General features: G+C 36.0%; 1 long non-coding RNA gene and 1 pseudogene across 1 annotated transcript in view; one reads left to right on the plus strand and one right to left on the minus strand.

Annotated features, from left to right (window-relative positions):
* LOC138940875 (uncharacterized) overlaps positions 1 to 16,964 on the minus strand; it is a 158,876-nt gene that overhangs the window by 122,427 nt on the left and 19,485 nt on the right. The gene's annotated exons all lie outside the window — the stretch shown is intronic.
* On the plus strand, positions 12,104 to 15,995 carry LOC138940792 (luciferin 4-monooxygenase-like; annotated as a pseudogene).

The following is a 16,964-nucleotide window of genomic DNA, read 5'->3' on the forward strand; positions in this document are numbered from 1 at the left end:
ACGAGCATAAAGAAGACCGCACTGCTGACTTTATGGATTCGATTATTCGCGCTTGCTGCCTGTGCAGCAGTTCTCTCTCTCGATGTCGTCCCGGCATCGTCGATTGCATGGAAAGGGACAAAGACGGGAAGAGGAAGAAAAAGAGAAGGGGCTTCGCGTAGCATAATTTAAATTCATATCGAGCTCGGCTGATAAGATGGCAAGACTACTTTACTAGTGCTATAAAAGCGATCGTGACGGAACTTGACGAGTTTTTTCTCCGGTTTCAAGCCCGTTCTCTTCTGTCCCGTCTCACGAATATTATTCATTTTATTTCCCTGTAATTCTTCGTGCAATATGTTTATATATATATATATATATATATATATATATATATATATATATATATATATATATATATATAAAATTGTTGCGCAGCGAACGCGACTGACATGCGTTTACGATTCTATCTAAACATAATGAGCGATGACGATATGACGTCGCTAATGCAGTTAATTCTTGTCAAGCTTTACCATATTTTATGCTGTGTTTTGAATATAAATGGTCAAGTATAATAAAATTAGTTGATACATGATGTTGAATTATTTCGATTAATGCAATAAATTTAGTTACTAGCCAATTCAATTTGATAAATTATTTGTTTAACATACACACACACACAAACACACACATATCAAGAACTGTATTATTTGTGCTGTAATAATTATTACATTACCTTTTCAATTATTGAATAAATTCATATAAAATAGATCACGAGTTGTCACGAAATAACATATTAATTTCCTACATGTAACAATCAGTATATTTATTTATATAAAACATAGATGAAATAATAGATTAATTTTCCAACATGATAATTAGCATATATGTGTATAGATATAAAATGTGTAATAGTAATGCAAAAAGAGACTATTGTATACCATGTCGTAATGCATTATTTTCGATATACATATACATTGTATATCAAAATATTAGTATGCTGTAGTATATTGGAAACTTAATATACTCTATAATGTGGGTTTTGTATTACATGTCAGAGTATCTAAAAAAAAAATATATATATATAAAAAAATAAAAAACCTTATGTTTGCTGATCATCATTATAAGTATTGAATGTGTAATTCTCTTTCTAAATGGCACATAAGAGATGGATTAATTTATAATCTTTTCTCGCATCTTTTAACTAATTTTATCATTAGATTAATTTTATCGCATACTTTTAATTTTACAACAGATGCAATTATTTTGTTTAATTGATCAACAAAGACGGATCGAATTGCAGCATGAGAAATTGAAACATATGCCCGTCGAGCCAGATACTTCTCTCGATGTTTCCGTGAGATATGATTGCTCCAGGCGGTAGCCTTTGCTCTCAGACCATTAGAGAGGCAAAAGGGACGAGAATAAAGACTTTTCAATCGGGTTTATTCAGACCGGTGATACCCCATCTCCCCTCCCCCCACCCCATTCTCTCTCTCTTCTCCGACTAGCATTCACCTCGCTGGTTCAGAGAAATTGGAAAAACACAGAGGAAACGGAACTTGAAACGCCGCGTCGTCCCGGAAAAATGGCGCACCGGAAATTGGGACTTGCCCCCTCTAATTTTACGTACCAGAAGTGTCTTGATCGGAAACGAATCGAGGGAGAAAACGACGCGAACCATCCGAATACAAATAGCTCGCCGCAAAGGACTCCACTTAGCACCGGCATACGGTCGACATGACTGCGGATCACGACGGTATCATTTTCGTGACTGCGAGCATTCCATGAAAACTTTAAATAAAATATCAATTTTATATTTTTGTTCCTTTACCTTTCGATGAACGATTTCTATTCGTGCACAATTTATATTCGCGTGCTTCTAAATTCATTGCGCGTGAAATTTATCTGCTCTTCTAGATAGATTATCATTTGTATATCGTACGTGAAAATTTAAAAAAAAAAATTAAAAAAAAAAGTTTTTAACAATTAAAATTGAAATGGTTTTGCATATAAGCAGCAGCAATGATTCCCTATTGTATCAAACGATTTATGCACAAAAGATATTCAAAATATATAAATGAGATCCAATTTCGTTAAAATGCTAAGTTATATATTCCTGTATCTTTGGAGTATGAATAAATTACATTTTATACTCTTCCATGGATATCGTTTAGAACATGAATAAATTTGCATCACAATATAACACCCCAGTTACAAGAAAATATTATACATTTTAATTAAAAATCTTAACTTTTTTGATACTCTCTGTTTCTTGGAAATTCATGTTTATGAGAACTTTTCTTTGAACCTTCCTTCTTCTACGTTTGTATTTGCGTTCTCTAACAATAAGAGATTATTCAATTTCGAGTTTCACCCTACGAACCGCCCTTTAGGTGCAAACCTTGCGCCAACATCAAAACTATAATGACTTGTAACGTTTTCGATCCGCGTCTCGGCCTAGTTTAACTACATAGTTTCGCGCGACGCTGATGACCGAGGAAAAGAGGAGGAAGGGAGACAGGCCGACATTTCATGTAATCTAGCACGAGGGGAGACATCGAGACGCCCCAGCTGCCTCCGCCGCTGTTCGGATCATTCTGCCGCGGACAAAGAGGGATTAGCATGGGAATTACTTCCGGCCGGACGATAAAGCTCGGGCGCGTGGAAAGTTCAAAGCCGAGCCGACGTAGCTGGTTCGTAAGCGCGCTCGTTGCACGCCATGCACGGCGGAGAACCGAGCGCGTTTCGACGGAGGAAATTGACGCCCGCCCCCGTTCGCTCATTCGCTTCGGCGGCCCTTCGACGCTAGCTCTGATATTATTCCAGTTTTGAAAGGACCTTCCATGCACCGCTGAATATATGTACCATCGAAGGGACCAATCGCGCTCTCGACGCCTGCGCTGCTCGACTTTCTCGTCGACGAGATCGTTGATTTCGCGGAATGAGGCGCGAGCGGGAGATTGAATTCTATTTTTTCTCTTTCAATTTTTTTTCTCCTTTTTGCTGATTTCGTACTTTTTTTTTTTTTTTTTTCCACGTGATAATGGAGATAAGAGCCGTTTCATCGATCGTGTTATCATGCGAGGATTTTGTTGGATAGCTCGACTTTTGGCGCCGCTAGCTTACGCAAGCGAGAGGAGACAACGAGAGTAGAATAATAACGTGAAGCGCTCTCGAGCGAGAGGCTCGCGTGCTCTGTAAATTGCTTGTAGAGCGAGAATTCGATACGCCAGGCAGCATGCGCCATGTAAAACGCTGTTTGTTTGCATTGTCGTTTATTGCGTGACTGCGAGGAAGGAGGAATTCATTCGCATAGCCGATGACCGCCCTGTCGGATTAATGTCCTGCTGTAGAGGCCCACTTTCCTTTTAATCGCGCTGAGAAAAAAAATATGCAGGGGAAAATGAAGGGTATAAAAGCGGAAACAAACTTCTTATGAGCTTTCGTTTTTTTTTCCCCCACTTTCCACGTCATTTATTTAATATCTCAAACTAACAGAGAGTTCGGTATTACCTGTGCAAAAAAGTAGATCCAATTCATTCGTACGTAGAGACAATACGCGGCCCATTGTGATGTCAGATACGAGATGCAATATAAACTTTCACAGCGTGATTGGAAAAAAACGCGACAACATCACCATGGGCAGACGACAGATTTTACTTGCGAGGGATTTTTCGCGCTGCACACAAAATATATATTATAAAATGTACGGAGAGCGTAGGATAAAAACTGAGAGTTAGAAGAAACGATCCTTCACAATCCTTCGTGTTTTGAATTGTAACCGCGCTCTCGCTCTCTTTTCTACAAATTTTATATCCAATCTTATAAGGAAGCCGCGGTAAAAATTAGCAGGATGGCCAACAGAAAATAGAGGCGAGGGAAAACCACACAAGCATTCATATTATTTCAGTTGGAACTGCTAATTTTAACCGTCGGTTCATCTAACCGGACTTGGTGAAATTGGCCCTAAGAGGAAAAGGTAAACGTTATTACATCGGGAAAAACGCAATCGATGTTTCATGAGCTCGAATCGGCAACGAGAGTTCTCGCAGAAAAAAATTGAAGACCAAACACGCGAGAAATCGCCGCGTAAAATATAAGAAACAAAGATGATAGAGGACGAGGAAAATTTTGTCCGATACGTAATCAAACACGAGCATGCTCGCAAAAGGATATGAAACTTATCGTCTTGAACCTCATCCTTGTTTCACGATCAGAAGGGTCCGGATCGGTGGCTGTTTGGTTTTAAAGAGAAAAACGAGCGGTAAGAAATATTTGTAGCGTATAAACAGAGAAAGAGTCGTGACAGAGGGCAGAGGGACGAGAAAGCAAAAGGATGAAAAACAAGAAGAAAGATATCGACACGAATGATGAAACAAGAATGGAGAAATTAGTTGCGCGATGACGGTCGCGAAATATTACACGAAATACAGCGCAACATTAATATTCTGTTTTATATCGAATCGACGAGACAAAGTGAAAAAGTTTTCCCCGATGAAATGAGAACGGCGCTATTTTCTCGGTTCTTTCACAGAGATTCCTTTTCCCTCTTTCCCTCCCTTTATCGGACTTCATTTCGTCGACAACAGAAAAGGGGAAGAGACATTGAGAAACGGCAATGTAATAATTAATGTTATCATAAAACAAGATTAATAAAGTGATATTGCTGCGAAACCCTCGTGCTATGAGAAATATTTGTGTGATCCCAAATTTTATCCGTATCTTATTAAATCAACATACGAAATAAAATCCATTTATATTCGTAATAAAAGAAAAAAGTACATTCAAGATTTTCGTTTTAAAGATCCTCACAGAATATTCCTACTTTAATTTCTTAACAAGATTCCGTCATAATATTGCTATCTTTTCTCCTTCAATGTGGAAAAATAATTAATCAACTCTCTTTAATCTATCGTGTTTAAAAGATATAATATTTATAAAAAGTAATAATATTTTATAGAAAATATTGGAGAACGAGTTTAACATTATACGTAAAGTTTTCTCTTGTATGCGTAATTTATCGATTGTATCCGTAATTTATCGATTTAAATCAGAAAAAAAATACTAAAGAAAAAGAGTATTGACGCGATCGTTATCGTTGCTCGCGGCAGCGCCGTATGGAATAAGCGAAATAAATTTAATGGAGCTCGCGTCGCGCTTCGTTTAGGTTTTAGGTGATTTCGAGCGCGAAGGTTTCGACGGATCCGCGCGAGCCCACCTTTTCCACGTAATTTATAACGTATCGTTGCGAATGAGGAAAGTTAAGTGGTCGGCTGCGCATCGTATCTTCGAGTTGAAAATGTCTCCGAGGTCTTTAAAAAGTCCCGCAAACTTCATTAAGAAATTCGGCGCCTCGGGGCACGAGCGCATCCATTCTCGCTATATACATACGAAAGTCCGGCGCGGCGGAAAAAGAACTTTTAACTTTTTAGTTGGCTTAACTGACTCCGCCCGACAGTTTAAATGAAATTACATGATTTCGGAGCGAGACGAGACTTAACGACTTGCTACTCCCTGCCTCCTCCCCTCCTAGCGGCTCGCTCATAACGTAATCCCCGGTTGATATACATCGAGGCGAGCAAGATTCCCCAGATGAACTAGAAAAGTTGGCTCACTCCGTCATTAAGTCGGCTTTGTTAACTAACTCGTAATATCTTTATTCGCCCGACGATGTTCACGATAACGGAACGTGCTGCGAATTATTCTGACTGTGTATGTGTGTGTTTGAATGAAATAAAATTAAGTATTACGAATTAAGATTAAGATAAATCGAAAAACAGTTATTTTTTATTATTTAATCTATTTAATACTGTAGAAGTAAAGAAACTATTTTATTATTTTCAAGTTGTCAAAGCGCAAATAGTTGCACCGAGTATATGCAACGAATATTCCGGACGAGAAGAATTTTCGAATAAACGTATTGTCGTATTATATATTATTTATAATGAAAAGATTCTGTAGTCCAATCAGAAGCAAGACCCTTTCTGTACCAAAAAAAAAACTCTTTGATTATACAATTTTTTGTCAAATTCAATCGATTTTGTCTTATTGTTAGCGAAAAATTGGATACCATCTATTTTAGCAGGCAAAATTTTTATTATTTTCCTTAAAATAAAGTCAAAGTTGAAATAATCTTATCCATAATTTCAACGTGACATCAAAACTCATTAATCTGTTTAATAAAAAAATTATATGTATAATTTATTATGCTAGAAAGAATTGAAACCTATTTATAAACGAAAATGGCATTTTTCTTATCTCATCAATTAGTAATCAAAAGCGTGCGACGACACCGGAACACTTCGTATATCCGGCCCATCCTCTGTGGCCAACTGTGTTTCTGTCCTATCGATTGCTCGTTGCAATCAGTAATTCGATTTATGCTGTCCGAGAACACTGCTGTTGATCGACAAAAGCGAAGCCGCTAAAGGATCGAGAAACGAAACGGTAGCTTCGTCGACGACGACAAGGTGCTCGTGTAATCAAGGAAACGATCGAATTATAGCTGCTTGCGAAAGGCTGATTGCTCGCCCACGGGGAAATTACCCTCTCTTCGTTCGGTCGACACTACTCGGGGACTGGGGTCTTTAATTGGCGCTCGTAATTAAGCGTTTCCTTTTCCGCCTGTCCCAATGCACGACACGAATGATTCCGACGGCGCGTGTATGCAAGAAATAGAATGCAAGAAACAGAAATAAGACAGTAATAAAACATTCGAAAAATATGCTGGAATTATCATACATGATTTAAGTCTTTGTATAAAATTGTGAATAATCGTCTCACGATTGTTGAATTTCTTGCTAAATGTAATTTCTCCGAAATACGATCTTACTCAAAACTATATCATTTGAAGTGACTATTCGGATTATCTTCGTAGATCCTAAGTATCATTTATTGCAACAAATAGAAATAGAAAGATTTATAAAAAATCAATACATATATTAATTTGGGGAAAGTTAATACGTGAAAAAATAAATCTATTGTATTTCTGTCAGCGAATTCAATACTTTAACTAAACAATAACATTGTATCATTCGCAAAAAAATAAAAAAAATAAAAATAAATAACATGCATAAATAAAAAATAAAAAAGCTAATAACATAATACAAAAGAATGTATAATATTATAATAAAAAGATCTTAAAAAAAATTTGATATTTCTATTAGCTTAATAAGATAATCCACAATTTAATATAATCGTATTGCATCGACAATTTTCTGATATTTCGCGTGAAATATTAAGTTGATGGAGGCAAGGAGAATCTCGTCGCTCCAAGTTTCTCCTGCGACCTCTGCTATTATTTCTCCCGCTGTCGGCCGCAAATTGAGGATTCCCAGGTTTATAGACGAGATCGAATGAAATTAATGGCAACGAGGGAAGGATTACGAGATCGCAAGATGGACCGAGCAGGTGACCGAGGTCGAGAAATAACGTGGAACGTCGTTTCGTGAACAAATTCTGACAGCGAGGAAGGAATTTCGAGCTTTCCGACGCGAATCGGGCACGTTAAATCCGGTTACTTAGCAGATTGAACCGCCAGAATGGAATTCGAACCGATAGTTTAGGGGACGTTTGATCAAGCGACGAACGCGGGACGATAAACCAGACGGAGAAGCAACATGGAGAATTTTATTTCCAGTCGTTCCGCTTCTTTCCAATCAAATCGACGCCTATCGTCGCACTTCCCGGATTAAAAATTTGATTCACTCATATATGCAGAATATATTATTTAGAATAGAATAAAACACATTATACAGAATCGTACGATTAATAACGCAACTTTCAGTTTGCTTATTTTAGAGTACTGTATATAAAATAACTAATAAAAGAAAATCGAGAGAGGAGCATATAGTATATACATATATAGCAAGTATAACACTCAAAATGAATGCAAAAGCTCTTTGATTTTTTTTTTAAATTATTCTATATATATATTTCTCAGAATTATAGTTATTTTATCATAATCTTATTTGCTTACCTTATCGGCCGCTATTGTCTTATTCCTCCGATATGAGAAAATATTCTGCAATCTACTGTCTCCGATAACAGTACCGAATGATTGTCGCTCAAGGAGAACCTGTCAACGTTGATTAGACGGATGTTAGAGCGTCTACTTTCAACAGCATATATTATCGAGTTAACAGCGCAAATCTAATTACATCCCCGTCTAATTAGCTGTCGTTGAGCGCGTTGCGTCGTCGTGTAAACATTCGAACACGCCCGTGTCGGAACGAAGCGTGTCGCGACGATTAACGGCCTCGAATTGAATTCCGCCCTGTATCGCTTAGATGTCGGAAGGGACACGAGATAACCCCGATGACCGAGGGACAAGCAACGACCATAATTACGGGCCGCGCAAACGTATCGATAAGGGAGGAGGGGGGAGACTGCGTATCGATAGGGGAAACGCGTATCGATAACAGGGCACAGCAATTGCACATAGTCGGCGGCGAGTCCTACGGTGGGTCCTAAGGTTGGTCAACTATTGGGCAGAAACGCATCTCGTCGAAGGGAAATCCTAGATTTCCCCCGAGGACTTCTTTGAGAAGCACCGACCGACCGATGCCTCGCAAGCCTACCGCTACTTTCGCGTATCGCAGTCACAAATAAATATTATATCCGATATACTCGAGTTTAATTCCAATTCACGTTGATAGTCCGCTTTGCAACTCGCGAATGATCAAAAGTAAGCAATTGGTCTTCAAAGAGCAGATTTAGAAAACGAATTATAAAATTTTTCGTATATGATTATGTAATCGTAATCGTATACAAATTTAATATACATTAGAGAGAGTTTATATGATATAATTACATATATAATATACATCTTTTTTCGCTCTTTGTTGCAAACATCATTATCCTTTTTATCCCCCCTAATTGTTGATTACATCGCGAATGAGTTTATTATTAAAAAATATAATCCGTCTCTCTCGATATTACTCGATATATATATTACAATAGAATAAAATCTGTACACAAGATATGTACGTGGGATGATTACATAAAAAATAACGACAATTATTTCCGAATCAACAAGCCTACATGATGATGTATTACAATCTATTTATGCGAATTTATTGACTTTTTGAAATGTTGATTTTTTAAATCATAATTTAAAGAAATATAAAAATCATATAAATTAGACATATTTATTATCTTATCAAAAATCTTTTACGAAAATGAAAATACTATTCGACACGAAAACGCGCACGCGAGAGAAAAAGAGAGAGAGAGAGAGAGAGAGAGAGAGAGAGAGAGAGAGAATAAACCCGAGAGCTTATTTACCACTCGTTAAATTCCTCCTCGCCGGTTGAATTACATGGCACATCAAAGCTCAAGTGAGTACTGAAAGTCGAATCAATGTTATCAGAATTTTCAGGTAAATACAGTAAGCTCGTACGCCACCTTCTGTGTGCCCGTTACCTCAATATTGAAGGATTGGAGCTCCCTTGTTTGGAAATGCTTACGGGAAATTGTCGGATGCCATGTTGCTCGACCATAGCATGGACATACTTATGGTAAATCATGTAATATATTCTACGCAGACACGATGTATATCAGAAATTACAATCCGTTTCACTATTATATACCTTGGCTCCTAGATGTTTCTGTACATTTACATATATGTCGTAAGCGTATCGCGCGTGTAACTTACATATTGTACAATACGAATATACACGTCATTATAACGATTTCGTATCATAACGTAAACTGACATATTAAAAATATTTGATAATGCTTAATAATGAAAAAATGCAACATTAATATTTATATTTTATTATTTCATATTTAATCTATGTATATTATGAGTTCTATATAATATATTGTGCGTTAGTTGAGATTTAATTATTTTTGTTCTCTCTCTCTCTCTCTCTCATACACAGATACACATACAGACAGAAGTTAATAATTACATTAATTATAATGTAATATTCTTTCTTCTAAATCTATTTAGAATTGTAAAACGGCAGTCACATGCATAACTTAGAGATACGCAGTTTGTACTTGTAAATGCCGTTTTGCCTAAAACATGTGAATAGTTTATTCGCGAAACCATTTCCCAATGTATAAATGAAACAGCACAGGGAATGGATCTGAATAATTAAATATGAACATAACGATTCCTCGTGAGATCGCATTGCAATATTCATCTTCGTTAGAATAAGTACTCATCGTAGGCAAAGCGAATCATAATATTACATAATCGCGATCGCTAGTTAATTTTCGTTGTCAAATATATTCAAAATTTTACGATTCAAGTTATTGTTTCGCGCATGTATGTGTATGTAGGTATGCGCGTGTGTATATATTTCAGGCATGTATATTACATAAAATTTGAATCTTTATAAAAATTACTCGTTAAACATCATTATTACATTGCTATCGTAATGTAATAATGTTGTATGATATAAACTTAAGTTCTCTATTGCTCAAGCACACGAAACTTCCTGTGACGTACAACGAGAGGAAGATAAAGATCAGTCAAGTAGAATCTCAGGTTATTTGACTAAACATGAGCCATGATACGATGAAAGCGTTGTATCGTTACGAGCGTAGAAATTCTCGAAGTTTGTTAAATTTTTTCTACGCTGATGATGCGTCAATGTAAATCATTAATTGATTAATATCGATCAAAAATCAACTTTATGATAAAAAAAAAAAAAAAAAAAAAAAAAACCGCGAAAGCGCACGACATAAAAATCTTGAAACGTCGTATTTACTCTATTGGATAGAAGTTACAGTACATTCGTAATATCATAATCAATCGATAAGAATATTCTGATAAAAGAATCCTTCGTTCAATAAAGATACTTATATTGAGACAATTAAGTTTCGGTTTTATTGATGTCGTTGTCTCATGTTGACGTTCTCATAATTTTATATCCTCAAAGTCAACTTAAGGAAGAAAATTCTTGGCGATAGTCTCGAGATTACAATCGAAGTGCGGATAGTTTAAAGATTAATGCCACGAATGTAGAATAGAATAGATGGACAAGAACTAGCGAAAGGACAGCGGCTGGATGAAGAGAGAACATCGAGATTGTCGATACTAAAGGAAAGTTTGAGAAACAGGAACATACCCGTCACCTTGAATCAGGGGCCGCATAGTGCACTCTCGTGTCACGTTGCCGCATTCATAAATTGGTTAGAACTTAGGACCGACGACCAACAGCTATCCAATTAGCCCTTTAACGCCGCTAAATGCAACGATAAACTATGCCGAGTTAACGAGTGAAACGGAAATACGATATATTATAATTACAAAAATATGCACAAGAATATAATATTTAAGAGATTATATCCATTACATATATTATAATCATGATTGTTATCAAAATATTAATTAATTAAATATGAATTTTGAAATTTTTGTAAATTTTTTTCCCGATCAAAATTTTATAATATTTAAAGAAAAATTTATATTCTATAAAATAATAATTTTTTTTTTTTTTTTTTCAATATTTGTAATCGATGTCCTGTTACACTCAGATACGAAACTGTATGGTATATAGATACTCTCGTTTAATAAAGAATTTTTTCAAAGAAATATTTATTGCGTGTTCCTCTTTTCTTATACCTACAGTTCTGTATTTCTTCGATATAAAAATATTTTCTTTTGCTACATTTTGTTAGAATCGGATCGCTGCATTAAATCAATGGTTTTTGTTTAGAGAGACTTGAAATTATTCAACGGAAAAAGAATAATGTTCGCGGACGGGACTTGAGCACATTCGAGCTTGCATACAAATATTTGTCTTTCCTCGGTACATTACATGACAGCATTGTTTCGCAACGCATTTGCGAATGGTAGGTTTTTTCCTGATGAATCTCTTGATAATTTCCATTGTAAAAACAAAGAGAACATTGATATATATATTAACTATTCGTTACGAGATTACTTATCTCTTCCATCTGCACGAAAGTCGTGCACGAAAGTTTAATACGTTATCGCATTTTATAATAGTATAAGTGAATTATTGTCGCAATGATATCAGTAGTAAAGATGTGATCGATAACGAAAGCTCGTGTGCTCGTTTAGTCGGTTATATAAGTTTTACATGACTCGTTTTTAGAATATATCGAGTATTAAATGTAGTGTCAAGTGTATTTTTACATGATGATGAACTTAAAGAATCAAGATATCGCCGAAGAGGTGCAGATACGATAAATGTTAAAAATTAATAAAAAAAGCTTGTATCGTTAACACCATGGTGTTAAATTTAAATTTAAGATCTCTTTATTCGAGATTCCCTTGAAAAATTTCATAGTTACGTCTCTCTCTCTCTCTTTCTCTGTATCGAAACTAACTACTGCATTTAAATACAATAGAAAAGAAGGAATCGAGCCTACTATATAGATTCTTTTATGCTGCATTGTGCAATTTCTCATCTTCTTTAAATTTTTAATTTATAATCGTCAAATATATATAATTACACTTGCCATACAAATTTTTAGGACAATCTAACGTTTAGGATAGAAAACAATATATTGATCGGCAAGGAAATACCGATTCACGATGAATGCGCAAACGTCGGAGCGTTGGTTTTGGAAAAGCTGCGTAGCAAACCGGAATTCGTCGCGCAAGTAAGTAGATATAATTTACTTCTATGAAGAGGGTGTCGATAAACGCGCCATCGGATCGACCTTAACGTAAATTTCGCTAAGGTATATTCGCTTCTTAAACCCCCACTCGTTCGATCCGTAATGCGTGTGTGTGTGTGTGTGTGTGTGTGTGTGTGTGTAGGTGGAAGCGGTTACCGGCGCAAAGACCACTTTCGCGGAAATGACGGAGAAAAGCGTGAAATGCGCGCTGTGGTTGAGAGAGCAGGCTGTTCAACCGGGCGACATAATCGGCATTTGCACTCACAATCACTTGGAATCATACGTACCGCTGCTGGCGGCACTCTACGTCGGCGCCATTAGCAACCCGTGGGACAATGAGCTCTCCCCAAGTACGTTATTACTTTTCTCCTGCTTTTCCAGCTCGTTCCTGGTTCTTTTTTTTCGCGCCGAGCATTAAACCATCGACCGCCGAACAAGATCCGATTTTTCCGCGCGTACAACGCAGCGATGCTGTTGTTGCGGAGCATTTCATTTCAATCCTTTTCCCTTTTGATTTTCTACCTTTCCTTTTATTTATTTATTTTTTTTTTTTATCAATCGACATGACGCAGCACGAAAAAAGCTTCCGAATTACTCGAAGCGACGTAGAGTGTCGCTTTTATCTTTGTCACAAATCCGCAACGAATATGATAGATTAATGCGTACGATACTATGACAAAAGCAACGATGACGTTGCGTCGAAATTTTTTTCAAACGCACGGAATAAATTTACATAGAAATTTCTTCATTTTTCAGCTACCGCACGTTTTTTTCTCTCGCTAACAAGACCGAAAATAGTATTTGCGAATGTTGAATCGATCGAATGTTTGGCACGGATCATCGAGGAGGACCATTTGGACATTAAGCTCGTGATATTCGGCGAACTGGCGGGATTCGAGAATGCGTCTTTGACGTACGTTTTACATTGCCAAGATATGGCAAAGATCGACGAGTTCGAGTGCTCGAAGCTGACTAGTCCCGATCAGATTGCTACGATCGTTTGCTCATCCGGTACCAGCGGTTTTCCGAAGGGCGCCGAGATCAGCCACGCATCCATGATCAATTACATAACTCACGTCAAGATCCATGATGTTAAGGGGCACATATCCATGTGGACGCCTTCCATGCGTTGCTATTGCGGTCTGTTCATCGTTATCAAGGCTATTCTAGATTACTCCAAGAGGATCATAATCCCGGATTACGATGACGACGATGAACTGTGCCACTTGATCGAGAAGTACGAGGCAAGTGATGATACATTAGCATACAATCGTGTAATTAGCTATTAACGGCGAATCGAAATCACGTAAACATATATATCGATAACAATAATAAATGAATAAATGTTCGCGATAACAGAGATGGCATAGTAAATAACGTGTTATTCTAGCGAGTAATTTTAATAGTAATGGATAATTATTTAAAAGGTTTCATAAAACATTTTTTTAGCAACAAACACGGGCTAGTGTAAATAATGTGCACCTTATAAATTAATTGTAAATTTATGCAAATTTATGATATAAAATTTGGCGATATTATGTGATTTATGATGCACTTCTCGCGCACAGTATCTGTTTTCATTATTATTTCCATTTAGGGATATTTTTGCGAATAAAAGGTATTATTTCACGCGATATTATGCTCGCGCATTCGCGTTAATTTCTATTAATTTATGTCGCGTGGCAAATTTACTAAAGGATAATACGATGCCCGAATCGAGGCACATCTACAACTGAGTGTGATAGTTGCACCGAATGATTTATTGCCTCGTGCAGGTGATACCGCGCGGAAACGTTCGAGTTTAACGGCGTCGTTTTGCATTCAGGAATCCTGGTTGAGATGTGATTCCTGCTTCCCCATTCGACTGGTAAAGTTCGACATATTAAGCAGGTATCGACTACCAACACTGACAATCCTTTTATTTGGCGGCGCACATTTTCAGAGAGAACTACAGCAGTCTCTGATGAAACTTTTACCGCACACCAATGTTATATCGAGTTACGGTGAGTTGTAACGTACTGTCACAGAGATGACAGGTAATAAATCGTTATTTACAATCTCGTCATTTCGTACAAGTGTGATAACGCAAACAATGCTTTCATTTAAAACACATACGATGAACACGCGACGCGAAAGAAAAACGATTTTTGTACAAACTGCCTACAGGAATGACGGATTACGGTGGATTATGCGCCCGACAAACGCGAAATATAGTAAACCGGGTAGCTGTGCAATTGTGTGCGAAAGAGGACGGCTGAAGGTGGTCGATTCTAATACAGGAAGAATCTTGGGAGCTAACAAAACTGGAGAAATATGGGCCAAATCGTCGTACATGATGAATGGATACTACGACAATCCTGAAGCTACGAAGAACGCTATCGATTCGGATGGTGAGCGTGAAATAGTTCGACACGTCATTGTTTAGATACAGAAACTAATTCGAAAATATATATATAACATCTTAGAGCTAACATACTTTTGTCCTATGTAGAACGCTCTTTTAAATGAAAAATAGTGAAAATAATTTCAGTTATTAATATCAAAACGCCAATAATTTTCACATGTTACAAACGATTTAAAAAACAGTAATAATTTAGCGCGCGTAACTTGCTTTAATCTTAGGATGGTTACATACGGGAGATATCGGTTATTATGATGACGATGGCGAAATCTTCCTCGTCGATAGAATATCGGAATTCATCAACTATAGAGCTATCAAAATATCGCCTGCGCAAATCGAAACTTTGATTCAGCAACATCTTTTATCGCAAAAATACTCGGCAAAGAGGTAACATTCTACTAAATAAAAATTCGTAATAAATACGTGAAAGATGTGTTTATAATTTTCATTTAATCATGTCAGATCTTTTGCGAACATTTTTGTCTTTTTTTTCTTTTCTTCATACATATTATTAATTATTCTCAAAAACTTTTTTTTATGCTCGCATAAATTTTCTCTATTAAATTGATTAGCATAATAGCATCTTTATTGAATGTTTTGATGTTTTTTATAAAAGTATTTATATAGAAAAATAAAGTAATTCAAATGAATCCCAAGTAATTCATGCTGTTCAAATTTTTTTCTCAAAGAGAAAGTTATCTTATAGTGTAAACCTTGTGCATTTATTGACTTTTAAGAGAAAAAAAGAATTGACCTATTTTTGCGCACAGCTTCAATTTACTGCAAACCCTAAGAGTTTAACCGTCTTGCCCTACATACGTTACATTACAATTTCTCACGTAAATTCCAGACGACGGAGCTCGACATAACCGACTTGGTGGAGCAGAACATGCCGTGGTATTGTAGATTGTACGCGGGAGTTAAATTCATGCAACGGCTTCCTCGCACGGCTACGGGGAAGATCGCTAAGAAGGAACTAAAGCAAATCGCTAAAAAAATTATGCGATAAATTAAAATTATATATAAAGATTGTCTATATTATATTTACGTAACTTTTTCATAAGCAGTTTATATTATAATTTAATTATTCGGAAAATTTTTAATATGTAATAATGATATATAAAAATCGAATAATATAAACTCTTTATTTATGTTTCTTTTTTTTTTTTCATAAATTAATTTAATACGATCAATGTTATAGAGAATTATCCTTTGTTTACTATTAGTAAATATATACAATAGAATGTAGGTATATCTCGTTTTATCGCGTGTTCTCATGGTTTATGCGTATATTTATTTGATAATTATCGATGAAATATGATATTACAATAATGTTATGATACGTTAAGATATGCGTATCTCGTTTCATATTTATGATAAACCGAGTATGAGATAAACAATATCTGTAGAGAAGCAAGCATTTTGTTATACATATATATATGAATCAGTCGCATGTATATAAAATACTATTCACGAATGATAAAATAATTTTTTTTTTAAATATCTTAAAAAGTAATGTAATAGAAAATAGAATAAAATAAAATAGAAAAAAAATAAAAATAAAAAAATTCCAATACTTAGTCCATTTATAGTTATTTATGGGATTACCTTGAAACATAGATTATATTATTTCTCTATGTAGGAAACATTACGATATAAAATATTATGGCCATATTATAGTTTAAAGTAATAAAGACTATCGTCAAGAAATGTTAGAACGAAACCCAAGAGATTTTCCGAACGTCTTTGCTTGTCTTTTTCACTTGTCATTGTTGAAAGCGGATTTTCTTTCGCAGGACATTTCATGTTACGTCGTCCCTATTACGTACGTCTACGAATATCACGATGCATATGCATCAAAAAGAGAAACTCGAACGAAGCAAGAAAAGCTCTGTGCAATACCATAAAATATGTCTGCTCCAATTGCTTCCGACGTAAGAAGAGCAGAGAAATAAAACGAAGGTAAATCGTATATCAT

The sequence above is a fragment of the Polyergus mexicanus genome, unplaced genomic scaffold (genome assembly GCF_030449975.1).
Source record: "Polyergus mexicanus isolate NDT 795.1 unplaced genomic scaffold, iyPolMexi1.0 SCAF_17, whole genome shotgun sequence".
NCBI lineage: Eukaryota > Metazoa > Arthropoda > Insecta > Hymenoptera > Formicidae > Polyergus > Polyergus mexicanus.